Source organism: Bos javanicus, chromosome 5, assembly GCF_032452875.1.
Source record: "Bos javanicus breed banteng chromosome 5, ARS-OSU_banteng_1.0, whole genome shotgun sequence".
Taxonomy (NCBI): domain Eukaryota; kingdom Metazoa; phylum Chordata; class Mammalia; order Artiodactyla; family Bovidae; genus Bos; species Bos javanicus.
This window is the reverse complement of record NC_083872.1, coordinates 82,344,182-82,357,202: the sequence shown is the minus strand read 5'-3', so window position 1 is coordinate 82,357,202 and position 13,021 is coordinate 82,344,182.

Here is a 13,021-nt window from a genome sequence, read left to right as displayed (position 1 = left end):
AAATTTTCTTGCTCCATTTTGTACTATGAGGTTAATTAATGGCAATCCTTGAAAATTAATTATGGTACTGAAAAATACTCTAATAACATTTCAGCTAAAAATAAACTAGAGGCAGTGTAATGCCCTGGATTCATGATTGCTTACATCTGGTTTCTATTTCTGTGAGTTTCATTTGGTTCTCAGAGAGTTCATTCACAGTCATCACGGGTTTAGTTTCCTGTTCTCCAATGGGAGAACTTGTCTTGATGACCCATCTATTTTTCATCTGAATGCTACACTTCTTTATATTAGGAAACATGGAAAAGAAGAATGAAAAATGCATCAGGTCTAATTTAAGCAAACTAAAATCTGGACATCATATTTTAACACCTGACTTATCCTGAATCCAGTGGCAAATAACAATGAGGAAATCATTCCCTTTTAGACCCTTGCAGAATCAGGTAGGGAAGAAAAGAGAAAATAGAAGGAAAGAAAAGAGAAGATGGAAGGAGAGGGGAGAAAGAATGAAGTTAAAGGAAAGGAAAGGAAAGGCTTCTTTGTCAATAAGAACACCCATGCCCGGCCCATTAAATTCCCATTGCCCATAAGATATGGTAATACCTTTGTCTTTCTTTCCATGTTAACTTTCAGGACTTTTTCAAAGAAAAGAATGAGGTGTATTGTGTGCTGGTTAAAAACAATCTCTTAGACTCCTTAGTGTGTCCAATCTCTTGGACACACTTAGGGTGGGAATAGCAAGATACCATAGGGACTTTATTCCCTGCTGATCTGAACTTGGGTAGACTGCTTTGACTTTAGTTTATAAGCTATCCTATCCAATATCTTTTTTCACCATCTAAAACTTCCCAGTGTTTCTCCTCTGTGTAAGTAAAAAGCACCTCCTTTTTGAGATGGCTGGTTTATCTAAAAATCCTGTCTAGTTTATATTCCAAAGTTTAATGAAGCCTATTCTTTTCACCTCACCATAGGATTATCCTGTTTCTTTCCTGCTGATATCTCAGAACATAGGTCTCCAAAATATCCTAGATGCTATCTATGTTCAATAATAGTAATTACAAATATTGTTGAACTCCTATACCCTATGACTGTGAAGACTTCAAACAGCATCATTTCATTCACAACGGACTGCCGCATTGTCTTTCCTGACTGGGGTAAATAATTACTAGAACTGAGATTTGAATTTGGTTTTGTCTGACACTATGGGACTCTCTAGTATGATACAGGATCTGACTTGCATATCTTATATCCCCTGATCTATAAAGGTTGATTTGGCTGATGTGGCTGACTAAGGCAACTGTTACCTTCTCTCACCCATTTATGTGGGTTCCTGAAAGCTATGCACTTAATTGAAGAGGTTGAGAAGGACCATTTTTCCATCAAGGGCTTTGAGACTCTGAGCATCTTCCCTTGAAAGCAAACTGTAGGATGCTGTAACTCAACAGGCCAAAATGAAAAGATGAGCATTCTTTCTCCCCTGATTACATGATCTTATTATACACTATAGAAATAGCTCAAGAATCAGTCTTATCTGATGGTCTCATATCAACATGTATTGAGGTTCTGCTTTATGCTAAGTTCTATTCTTAGAATGTTAAAAAAGCCACACGCACAGCATTGTTGCTCTGATGTCCATAGAAGTGCCTTATTCAAGATAATTTCTTTCCCTTTCTTTTCAGCCTCATGTTGGGACCTGTCCATTTCAACTTCTGTTGAGGGACATAATATACATATATTTTAAAGTCATGTGAAAAATATGTATGTATTTTTTTTGGAAATTGCTATGAAATATACTTTAATTTAAGCTATTTATCACCTATTATGCCTGAGCTGTGTATTTTTTTTGGAAGCCACACACTATGACTACATTTCTTCCTTTATTGCTTAAATTTTCTCTCTTTTTGTTGAAAGTTACTTTAAATCTTTTTTTTTTTTTTTTTGGAAAAGTAGTAGAAAACAAAATCTAGTAATCTTGTACAAGGTTGAGATGTAGTGTCAGGGCTATTTTCAGAGAACATGAAGTCTGTTCACTTGTTCATTCAGCCATTCAACAAATATTTCTTGAATGTCTACTAGGCCAGGCACCTGTAGGTCCTGGGGTTACACTGATAACATGGAATTTGCAGTCTCGTCAGAACTGTGAATCTCTTACTTCTTGTTTGCTAAATATTTGATATTTTTATTATAAATCTTTGAATTTTGACAAAGGAAATGTTTTACTCCCATTGTTTATTGTCTGTCTGCTTCCGCTGGAATAAATGCAAACTCTGTGAAATCCAGGATCTTTGTCTGTTTCTGTGGTACCTCCAGAACCTAGACCAGGGCTTGCACATGGTAGGCAGTCAATAAATACGTCAAAGAATGAAAGGATAAATGGAGATTCAATGGTGAAAATACTTTCCCTTTAAATACACATCCTGGTATACAACATGTAGGCATATTTCTTTGATAAGACAGATTTCTACCCTGAGTTGGAAATTTTCTTCACAATTGCCACACACTTCTTAGTATCTTACATCAATAAACTAAAGGATTACTGATAATCCTTTGGTAGTAATGTCAGTTTAAACACAATAATCTTTTAAAATATCCTATGTAATAATAAGTTAGACTTGCCCAGAAATGAATTAGTTTTATCACCAAAGGTGGTCCTATTTTCATTCCTGTGTACATTCATTTTGCCCTCCAAACTATAATACAATTAGAATAGTCTCCATTATCAGATCATGCAGCCAAAATGGAGAATGTTATTTCACCACACCCCAGTAAGGATTCCTGCTAATGGGAAAAGACTCGCTACTCTCCTTTAGGTGCTTCCATCATAGCTGAATCATTAACCAACCAAAGCCTTAAGGATGTTGAATTTGTCTTTTTTTCCTACAGCAAGTAAATACATTTTATTGTCATGGCAGCTGAGCTGGGCAGAATAGAATCATACCTGAGTCAGTTCCTTTCATACCTCCTTTCAAGGGCTACCGCATCCAATTGTATCATAATGTCTATGAATGCGTTTTTCAGTTGTTTTAAAAAACCACATTTTCTCCTCAAATGACCTGTTGTGGCTATGGTTTAAGTGCTACATTTTCCTTACAATAGCTCTGAGCAGTAGCCTTCCACTTTATCATGGAGTTTTGGGCTTAATATATTTGCTACGTTAATTCAATAGAATGAAGAATTATGTTAAAAAGCTAAAGTAAATCTGATCTACAAATCCTATCTCTTATAACCCTACCTCTCACTGGAGTTTCAGACATCTGTAAATGCCTGAAACCTTATTGTTGAGTTCTTTTTCAGCCCCGTCAAGAAAGGCTATTGCATAGTCCGATCGGTTAAAACCTAAAATGCAAGCAACATTGCCTGTTAAAGACACCTCATTGGATAGGACTTGAAAATCATAGTTGCTGTCTTGCTCAGTCTTCATAGATCTTGGGCTAGAGTTCTTGGCAGGGACAGTGTTTGAATGCGGCCTATCTCAAGCTCTAATAGAAGCTGTAGAAAGAGTAAAAGTTGGCAACATTTTCGGCAGAGAACCAAGGGTAGTGGAAACTATTTTTCATATTACAAACTGGAGATTATAGAGCAGCATGACCTTAAGTGTTGCTTTTAAGAGACATCAGACCACCCTATGTTTAATAAGGTGTCCTATTCTTGATTTAAAGGATCAAGCTCAAATAATCTGAACATCATTGAAATATAAATATTTGAAAATCAGGGGGAAAGTTGAGTGCTATGGCAATTTCAGGGGGCAAAAGTTCCTTGGTGTCACAGCCAGCCTTCAGCATGCTGTACTTTCCAAGTCTCCCTGGGAATATTGCTCATTCATTAGGTTCTCCTAAATGCTCCTCAAAGAAACATCATTGCTATCTAACATTAAATCTAAGGGAAATAGACAGGAAGGCAAAGCCACAGGCTCCACTTGAAGGAAGGAGCTCCTCAACTGCAATCTGTTGGCTTTCAATTTTTGCTACTTGTGTTTAGGCAATGAGGGCTATATTCATATATATTTTGTCATGATTGTATATTGGCAGCGTGGGCGGTGGAAAAAGTGACTCAAAGCCTTAGAATTTAGCCCTGGCTCTTCCTTTCACCAGCTAGTTTTGTAAACTTAAAAAAGGCACAGAACCTCTCAGAGTTAGTTTATTCACCTCTGAAATGTGGATAGCCTTGGCACATACTTCATAAAGCTGTCATAATGATTAAATGAAATAATGCAGGTAAAGTTAAATCCTCATTGAGATATTTAATTAAATACATATATTACATTTGACCATTATTCTACATAGAAATACATAGATCTTAATCTAAATTATTCCCTCCTCAGCCATTCAGATGAGTATTTGATAATACATTGGGACAATTAGACAGTGAAAATGACTTTAAGATTGAGAATTTTTGTTTGGCTTTTTACTCTTTCAATATTTTCCTTCCTTTACCTGATAAATATTAGCATTGTGTAAATCAGTTCAGGAAATACCAGTCTCCTTGATTCCCAGCATGAATACCATACTGAATATCTTTTAAATAAAGGGTAGCTAATTGATTTGTAACAGGAGCTGGTCTTTTTCAACAGTTGCTGTTATCTGAGGATCTTTGTTAGGACAGCTATTTCAGCTGCAGTGTAATCCCCATGGCATCCCATGAATCAGCAATGTTCAGTTTTGGGGAGTCAGTTTGACCCTTTGGGTAACCATGGTATCTAAGGACTGCTCAGACATAACAACAAACCTTGAGGTTGGGGTTAGAATAGAGAGATAAGAATTGGAAGTCAAGGAATAGAAACCAAAGGGCAGAAATCAGTGTATTCAGCAAATACACCATTCTACAAGAAAAGGACTTTGCCAACAAAGGTCACCAAGTCAAAGCTATGGTTTTTCCAGTGGTCATGTATGGATATGAGAGTTGGACTATAAAAAAACTGAGCACCGAAGAATTGATGCTTTTGAACTGTGGTGCTGGAGAAGACTCTTGAGAGTCTCTTCGACTGCAAGAAGATCCTATCAGTCCATCTTAAAGGAAATCAGTCCTGAATATTCATTGGAAGGACTGATGCTGAAGCTGAAACTCCCAACGCTTTGGCCACCTAATGCGAAGAGCTGACTCATTTGAAAAGACCCTGATGCTGGGAAAGATTGAAGGTGGGAGGCGAAGGGGACGACAGAGGATGAGATGGTTGGACGGCATCACCAACTCAATGGACGTGAGTTTGAGTAGGCTCTGGGAGTTGGTAATGGACAAGGAAGCCTGGCATGCTGCAGTTCATGGGGTCACAAAGTGTCAGATATGATTGAGTGACTAAACTGAACTGAACAAGAAAAGGGGGAAAACCCAAACCTTTTATTTTATTTTTTTAATATAAATTTATTTATTTTAAATGAGGGAACCAGATGGTAAGGAGAAAAAGGGAAAAATCTCAAATGGTGTAGAGAATTTTGTTTGAACTTAAATCTGTCTGAACTTGTTGAAGTTTTGATATTCCCTCCTCAGGGATTTTCAACCACTAGTTTTAGTAAGGAAGATCCAGCTGATGGGCAAAGCTGAAAGGAAATGAATTGGAAAGATCTGATCAAAGTCTAAATTTCTCCAGATAGTTCTTTGCCTTTATTTAGGATCTATAAATTTTTTCCCCCACCTAAGCCCATTCCATAATCAGGAAGAGCATTAGAATTCCAGCTTGAAAGTCCCTGCTTCTGGGTCATATTTGTGGTCACGGGGAAGAAAGCATCTTAAAGCCAAATTATCCTGCTAATGCACACAGGATGGATGTGGACCACACCTATCTTAGAGCCTTAACTCTAAGCTCTCATAAAGGTTTATGTTAATCTTGGAAAGAATTAATGAGATTAACAATTCAATTCATCATTTATTTATTGAATTGAGTTTCTACCATATGAGGCTAACTCCATAGGAGATATAAATATGAAAAAGACACCATCTATTCCACTGAAGAGTTTACAGACTTGTATATGTAGGGATTAGGCCTACATGAAATCATTAAGCCCTCCATTTTTACTTCTTTTCTATCAGAGGAATAACTTGAATAAAAACAATTCAATCATATGCAGTATCATTTCTCCAGTAAGAAAGAAAAGACATACAAAAACCTCCACCTCCTTCTGAGGGTGCCAGGTTTCTGATGGACCAGAAAAAAAGCCCAGTGTACTATAGCACAATAAAGCTTAAGAGGAACACAGAGTCCTGTGCACAAATCTTCTTTCATCAATAATGATTACACTAATGTGCTAAGTCACTTCAGGCATGTCAGATTCTTTATGACCTTATGGACTGCAGCCCACCAGGCTCCTCTGTCCATGGGATTGTCCAAGCAAGAATACTGGAGTGGATTGTCATGCCCTCCTCCAGGGGATCTTCCCAATACAGGGATTAAACTCATGTCCCTTATGTCTCTTGCATTGGCAGGTGGGTTCTTTACCTCTAGTGCCACATTTCTAAGAAAAATTAATGTCTTGGAGAGACTACTGATTTGGTAGATACCATTGGTTACCTAATGTCTTTTCTCACACACCCTTCCTCTTTCCTATTAGGGCCCTGATTTTGTTCAGGCTTTTTACCCTCTCTGTGTGACCACATTCTTTAGAGTAGGCGTGCCCTAAGGATATGTCCTGGTGGGTCTAAACCAGTCATGGTGGGTCTATCCCTTTGCCAGTAATTGTTTAGTTATAAGCATGTGATCCAGTTCTGTTCAATAAAGACTAGAGTAGAAGAACATTGGGGAATTCTGGGGAAAGTTTTCTTTGCTTCTAAGAGAAGCAGGGAGATCACCTCTACTTTCTATAGACACAGTTGCATCCGGATATGTACCTAGATCTGTGTCAATGCTTTTATTTTCAGTCTGAGGATGAAGCTAACTCGCTTAGGAAGACAGACCCAGGAGGGTCTTTGAGGAGCACAGTCAAGATCATTTATGTGACACCTAGAGTTCTTTGTGTAGGAGAGAACTTTGTGTAGGAGAGATAATAAATGTTAAAATAACTGAGAAATTTCTAACAAATATAGTTACCATTTGAGGGAATCAGAGCTTTCACTAAGTGGTTTGAGAGAAATATAGTTTGGAAGAATTATTTTCATTGTTGTCCATACTCGAAGCCCATCTTTTACATCATGAGACTGAGCAGAGTTCATCTAGTTGGAAGCCCAGTATACACCTTGACATGGAGAACTCAGAAAGCAACCAAATACCAGATTTTATCCTATGGAAATATTGACACTTTCCTGAAGGATTTTTTTGGTCTGGGAAACTTGAGAGGCATGAGAGACATGAAAACCTAAGTTTCAAGGTGTCTTCCTTAGTGTATCACTAGGAAAGAAAGGCCTCAGTTTCATACTTTTTGTTTGAAAGTCCAAATCAGCTAAAATTACATCTTTTTCCCTCTCTCTGAGACTACTTATTTCAACCTCTCAGTAAATTAATTTGAATGTGTGTCATAGTCTTATGTGTTAGGCTGGTGGAAACTGTAGAACAGGTGGCCAGGGATAGAGGTATTTGCTTTATGTTTTTTTTTTTTTTTTGTACTATGAACCAGTTTTTTATTTGATGGACTATAACAGTGTCCTTGATTGGACACTGACAAACAACCTTAGAATCACTGGTGGAGCCTGAACATGCTTCACTTTTTCTAAGACAGTTTTTTTCCCCTAGCATATTTATATCTCTGAAATTATACTGAATTTCACAATTGCTGTTAACCAAGTGTTAGTCATGATGCAGCCTGTCATTGCCTGTTCACACACATCAACACCCTTACAGTTGGCTTTAGTGAATGAGAAGAAATTCCTAGAGACAATAGTGGAGCACTTGCTTAAGAAATGCTACATCATGAACAGTCCAGATGGCAGAAGGGATGACATTTTGTGCCAAGACGTGGACATGGTTGACTGTGAGTCTGAAAGTTATTCAGGAAGTCATTCTTAAAATATATTGGTTCAGTTACTGACTTTCCAATAACTTAACTAATGTTTTTTATGAAAAGCTATATCTATATATCTTCATGTCTAACACATTTTTAAATAAATACAAAATAAAAACCGTAAGTTATAAGAACACATTGTATCCCAGCTTTATTGGAAGTATTAAAAATTGCTTTAGAAGCGTGTGAAATAATGATAAATTTTTAGTGGATAACATCTCAGATTCAGTGAAAGATGGTTACTGGACAGTCAGATTGCACTGTCACTGAAGAACCACATGCTTCTTTTACTACATTTGTCTGAAGATTTCTTCCTCTGAGCACAGTCTCCTCTCTTGTTGCTCTTTTTTGAATCAATGCAACAAGTGGGTATTCTTGATTGGTTAGACTCAGTCACATGGCTTCTTCCTAACTATAAAGGAATCTAGGTATGTGAATTCTAATTTCTCAATTGGGAAGATGAGACTCAGGACATGAGAATATCCCAGATTGTAGAAAAGTAGTCATGCCTCAATAAAGAAATGGCATTTGAGGTGGACATCAATGGTTAAGTGCTGTTTATAATGAGTAGAGAAGAGTAGGGAAGATGTTCTTAGCAGAACAACTAGTGTGGAAGCAGGAAGGTATTGCCTATGTTTGGGGGAAAGGTATTGCACATTTGCAGAGATAATAGGAAAGGTACACAAGAGCTAGATAGTGGAAGATCTTGAGTTTCAGGCTTAGGAGTTTATGTATATTTCAGGGGCCTTATGGAACTGTTAGCATGGGAAGTGGAAGATATGTTTCTTTGATCTTAAATAACCCATGGACTCCAGCGTACTCCCAGAAGGACAAGATTTGTTCAAGGATTTGTTGTTGTTCGGTCACTAGGTCATGTCCGACGCACTGTGACCCCACGGACAGCAGCATGCCAGGCTTTCCTGTCCACCACTATCTCCAAACTATCTTGGAGTTTGCTTAAGTTCATGTCCATTGAGTGGTGATGCCACTCGATCATCTTATCCTCTGTCACCCCTTCTGCCCTCAATTTTTCCCAGCATCAGGGTCTTTTCCATGAGTTGGCTCTGTGCATCAGGTAGGCAAAGTATTGGAGCTTCAGCATCAGTCTTTCCATTGAACAGGCTTGATTTCCTTTAGGATTGACTACTTTGACCTCCTTGCTGTTCAACAGACTCTCAAGAGTCTTCTCCAGATGACAATTCAAAAGCTTCAATTCTTTGGCACTCAGCCTTCTTTATGGTCCAACTCTCACATCTGTACATGACTAGCAGAAAAACCATTGGTTCAAGGATACCTCTAGGTATTACAAGCGATCCGTGTTCAAATTTAATTTGGGTAACTTTCTTTACGAAATGTGCAGATTATATTATTATTTTCTAAAACAGTCATTGTGGGATGCAGTATGGATATGGGTTGTGTCCTTTATGTATTTTCCTATTTTTTTGTCCTCCCTTTAGCAAGAGATTTTGAAATGGTTTGAGGTTGGGAAGAAAGGTTGGACGACACATGCTCCAGCAAGCCAATCTTCAATATTGAATGAGCGTTGACGTAACATTTTATTCCTTTTTACTTTGTTTTTTTTTCTCCTCTTGGACTTCAAAGCATGGTTCTTATTTCATGTTATGAAAACTTTGAGGTTCCATTGTAAATGGGAAATGAATATAAGTAAAGGGCTATATTCAAACTTGAAAGAGCTGAATCCAGCCATCACAAGAATAACTGCCTCAATTATTCTCATTACCAGCTTAGCTCTCTATGAAGAGTGCACTGGAAGAGGTAGTGAATCACAAGGGTTTTGTTATCAATAAATCAAGTGGTTGATGCCTCTATAGCTATTTGTGATCTTTCTATTAATGCTTTCAAAAACAAGCCACTATGCATAAAATTTATTATGTACATTATTTTCTTTTTAGAAATATACCGCTAATGGCAACTACCAACTCTGAGACTATCACATGGAAAGCTGACATGATAGGCAATCTCTATGCCATGCAGAATCTTTTTGTTTTTTAGTTTTGCTGCTGATTGCAACAGCTGCTGCTATTTGCAAATGGAACTTTAGCTTCATGATCTGTCCAATTCTTCTGCTTCAAGGCTTGCTCATTGTATCACTTAGCTTTTGCTATAGACAAACCACCTAAAATCTAGTGGCTCAAAACAACAACCATTTATTGTTATTTGTGAGCGACAAGTCATTTGGGTGCTTCTGCAGATCTGAGGCAGACAGGTGAGCAGCTAAGCTCACTAAAATCTGTGTTCCCCTGGTGACTTGGCTAGGAACTGTGTGAGTGAAAATGACCTCACTGAACTATCTGGTGGTTGTCTCACTATTAGTGAGAAAAATGGGGTGATTCAATCACAAACCTCTCACTGTCTAGCAATCTGAAAGCTGTTAGGTTTGTGAAGGCTTAGGTGTACAACTATTAGGTTTTAACTTCCTCCACATTCTATCAATCATGATAAGTCATAAGGCCAGCCCACATTCAAGGGGTGGGGAAATACACTTCATTGCTTGACTGGAGAACTACAAAGTATAGTGGGTATTTTTGTAATCTATCACAATCACTTTCAAGATAGAGTGACTGGGTGGTACATCTTCCTTTATAGTATTCTGGTTGCAAAAATCTGCACTATGAAAACTTGTTTTCCTTCTATTTACTTTGCTTATTACTTATCTCTGGTTATAGATCAGAAATTTTGCTCTCTTTCCTTCTCCTTAAAGACTCAAGTGAATATACCCTGACCCAACCAGTGTAGGTAGGGCAAAGAGCACGAAATCTTTGCTTTCATTTTGATGTATCAACAGGCAGTGGGAGAGATCATGCAAGTAAAGTCTCTGGTACAATTTTAGAAACTGTACTCTGCATAAGGTTACCTAGTTGAGATGGAATGGGCACTCAAATCAGCAGATCAGCATCCCAGCTGTTTTTCTTCACAGAGGAAGGCTCGTCTTTCTCTAATTCATACAAAGGTACCTTATACGCCAGTGGCATCCTAATTAAAAGCTTTCTGAGTCCTAATTTCATCAACTGAAAATTTAGCAAGGGGGGGCTTTCAATTCAATACCCTTTTATGACAAAAACTTTCAATAAGTTAGATGTGGAAGGAATTTATCTCAATATAATAATGGCCACATATGAATAGTCCACCGCCATTAATAACATCATACTCAATGGTGAAAAGCTGAAACCTTTTCCTCTAAGATCAGGAATGAGGCAAGTGTGTCTGCTGTCACTTTTGTTTTTAAACATAGTACTAGAAGTCCTGGCTAGAGCAATTAGGCAAGAAAAAGAAATAAAACTCATCTAAATTGGAAAGGAAGAAGTAAAATAATCTTTGCTTGAAGATGATATGATCTCAGAGGTATAAAACCCTAAAAACTTCACAAACAAAATTATTAGACCTAATAAACGAATTCAGTAAAATTGCTGGACGGGAAAGAAACCTGTAAAAATAATTTCTCTGTACTAAGAACAAACTATCTGAAGAGGAAATCAAGGAAACAATCCCATAGCATCAAAAAGAATAAAATATTTAGGAATAAAAAAAACCAAGGAGGTGAAAGGCTTATATACTGAAAAGTACAAAACATTGATAAAGAAGACACAAATAAGTAGAAAGATATTATGTACTCATCAACTGAAAGACAGTATTGTTAAAATGTCCACACCACCCAAAGTGATCTATAGATTCAATCCTTTATTAAAATCCAAATTATATTTTCCACAGAAATGAAAAATAAATCATATAGAAGTATGAAAGATCCTGAGTAGCCAAAGCAGTCTTGAGAAAGAAGTACAAAGCTGGAGATACAACACTTGCTGATTTTAAATTTTATTACACGTCTTCAGTAATTATAACAGTGTGGCATTGGCTTAAAGATAGACAAATAGACCAATGAAACAGAACAGAGATCCTAGAAATAAGCCAAGCAAATATAGCCAACTGATCTTTGACAAAGATCCCAAGATTACACAGTAGGGAAAGGGTAATCTCTTCAACAAATGGTGATGGAAAACTGGATATCCACATGCACAAAATGAAGCTGGATCCTTGTCTTAAGGCATACAAAAAAATTAACTCAAAATATATTAAATATTTAAATAAAGACTGGAAACTATAAAGCTCCTAGATGAAAACATAAAGAAAGAGCTTCATGTTATAGGTCTTTTTAGCAAATTTTGGGATATGACACCAAAAGTAGAGGCAACACAAGCAAAAATAGACAAGTGAGATTATATTAAATTAAAAATATCAGCACAACAGGAAACAATGGAGTAAAAAAGGAATCTATAGAATGAAAGGAAATATTAGCAAATGCAATATCTGATAAGGGGTTAGTATTCAAAATATACAAGGAACACCTAAATTCAACATATAAATAAATAAATGAATGTTTAATAAATATTCATTAAAAGTGAGTAAAGGACTTGAGTAGACATTTCTCCAAAGAATATATACAAATGGCCAACAGATATATTACAAGATGTTAAAGATAACTAATCATCAGGGAAATGGAAAGCAAAACCACAATGAGATATCACCTCACACCTATTGGGATGGTTATTATAAAAAATATATATATAACAAGTGTTGGCGAAGATGTGAGAAATTGAAAGTTTTGTACACTGTTAATGAAAATGTAAAATAGAGTGCAGCCAGTATGGAAAACAGCATGGAGTTCCCTTAAAAAGATAAAAAATAGAATTATCATATAAAGCAGCAATCCTACTTCTGGGCATATACCCAAAATAATTGAAATAAATATCTTGAAGAAATAACTGCATTCTGATGTTCATTGCAGTCTTATTCATAATAGCCAAGACTTGGAAACAACCTAAATTTCCATCTACAGGAGAATGGGTAAAGAAAACATGGTATGTACATAAAATGGAATATTATTCAGGCTTAAAAAAAGAAGTAAATCCTGCCACATGCAACAATGTGGATGAACCTAGAGGACATTACGCTAAGTGAAATAAGCCGGTTATAGAAAGACAAATACTGCATGATTCTGTTCATACAAGGTATCTAAAACAGTCAAACTCAAAGAAGCAGAAAGTACAGTGGCGGTTGCCAGGGCTAGGGGTCAGGGGTGG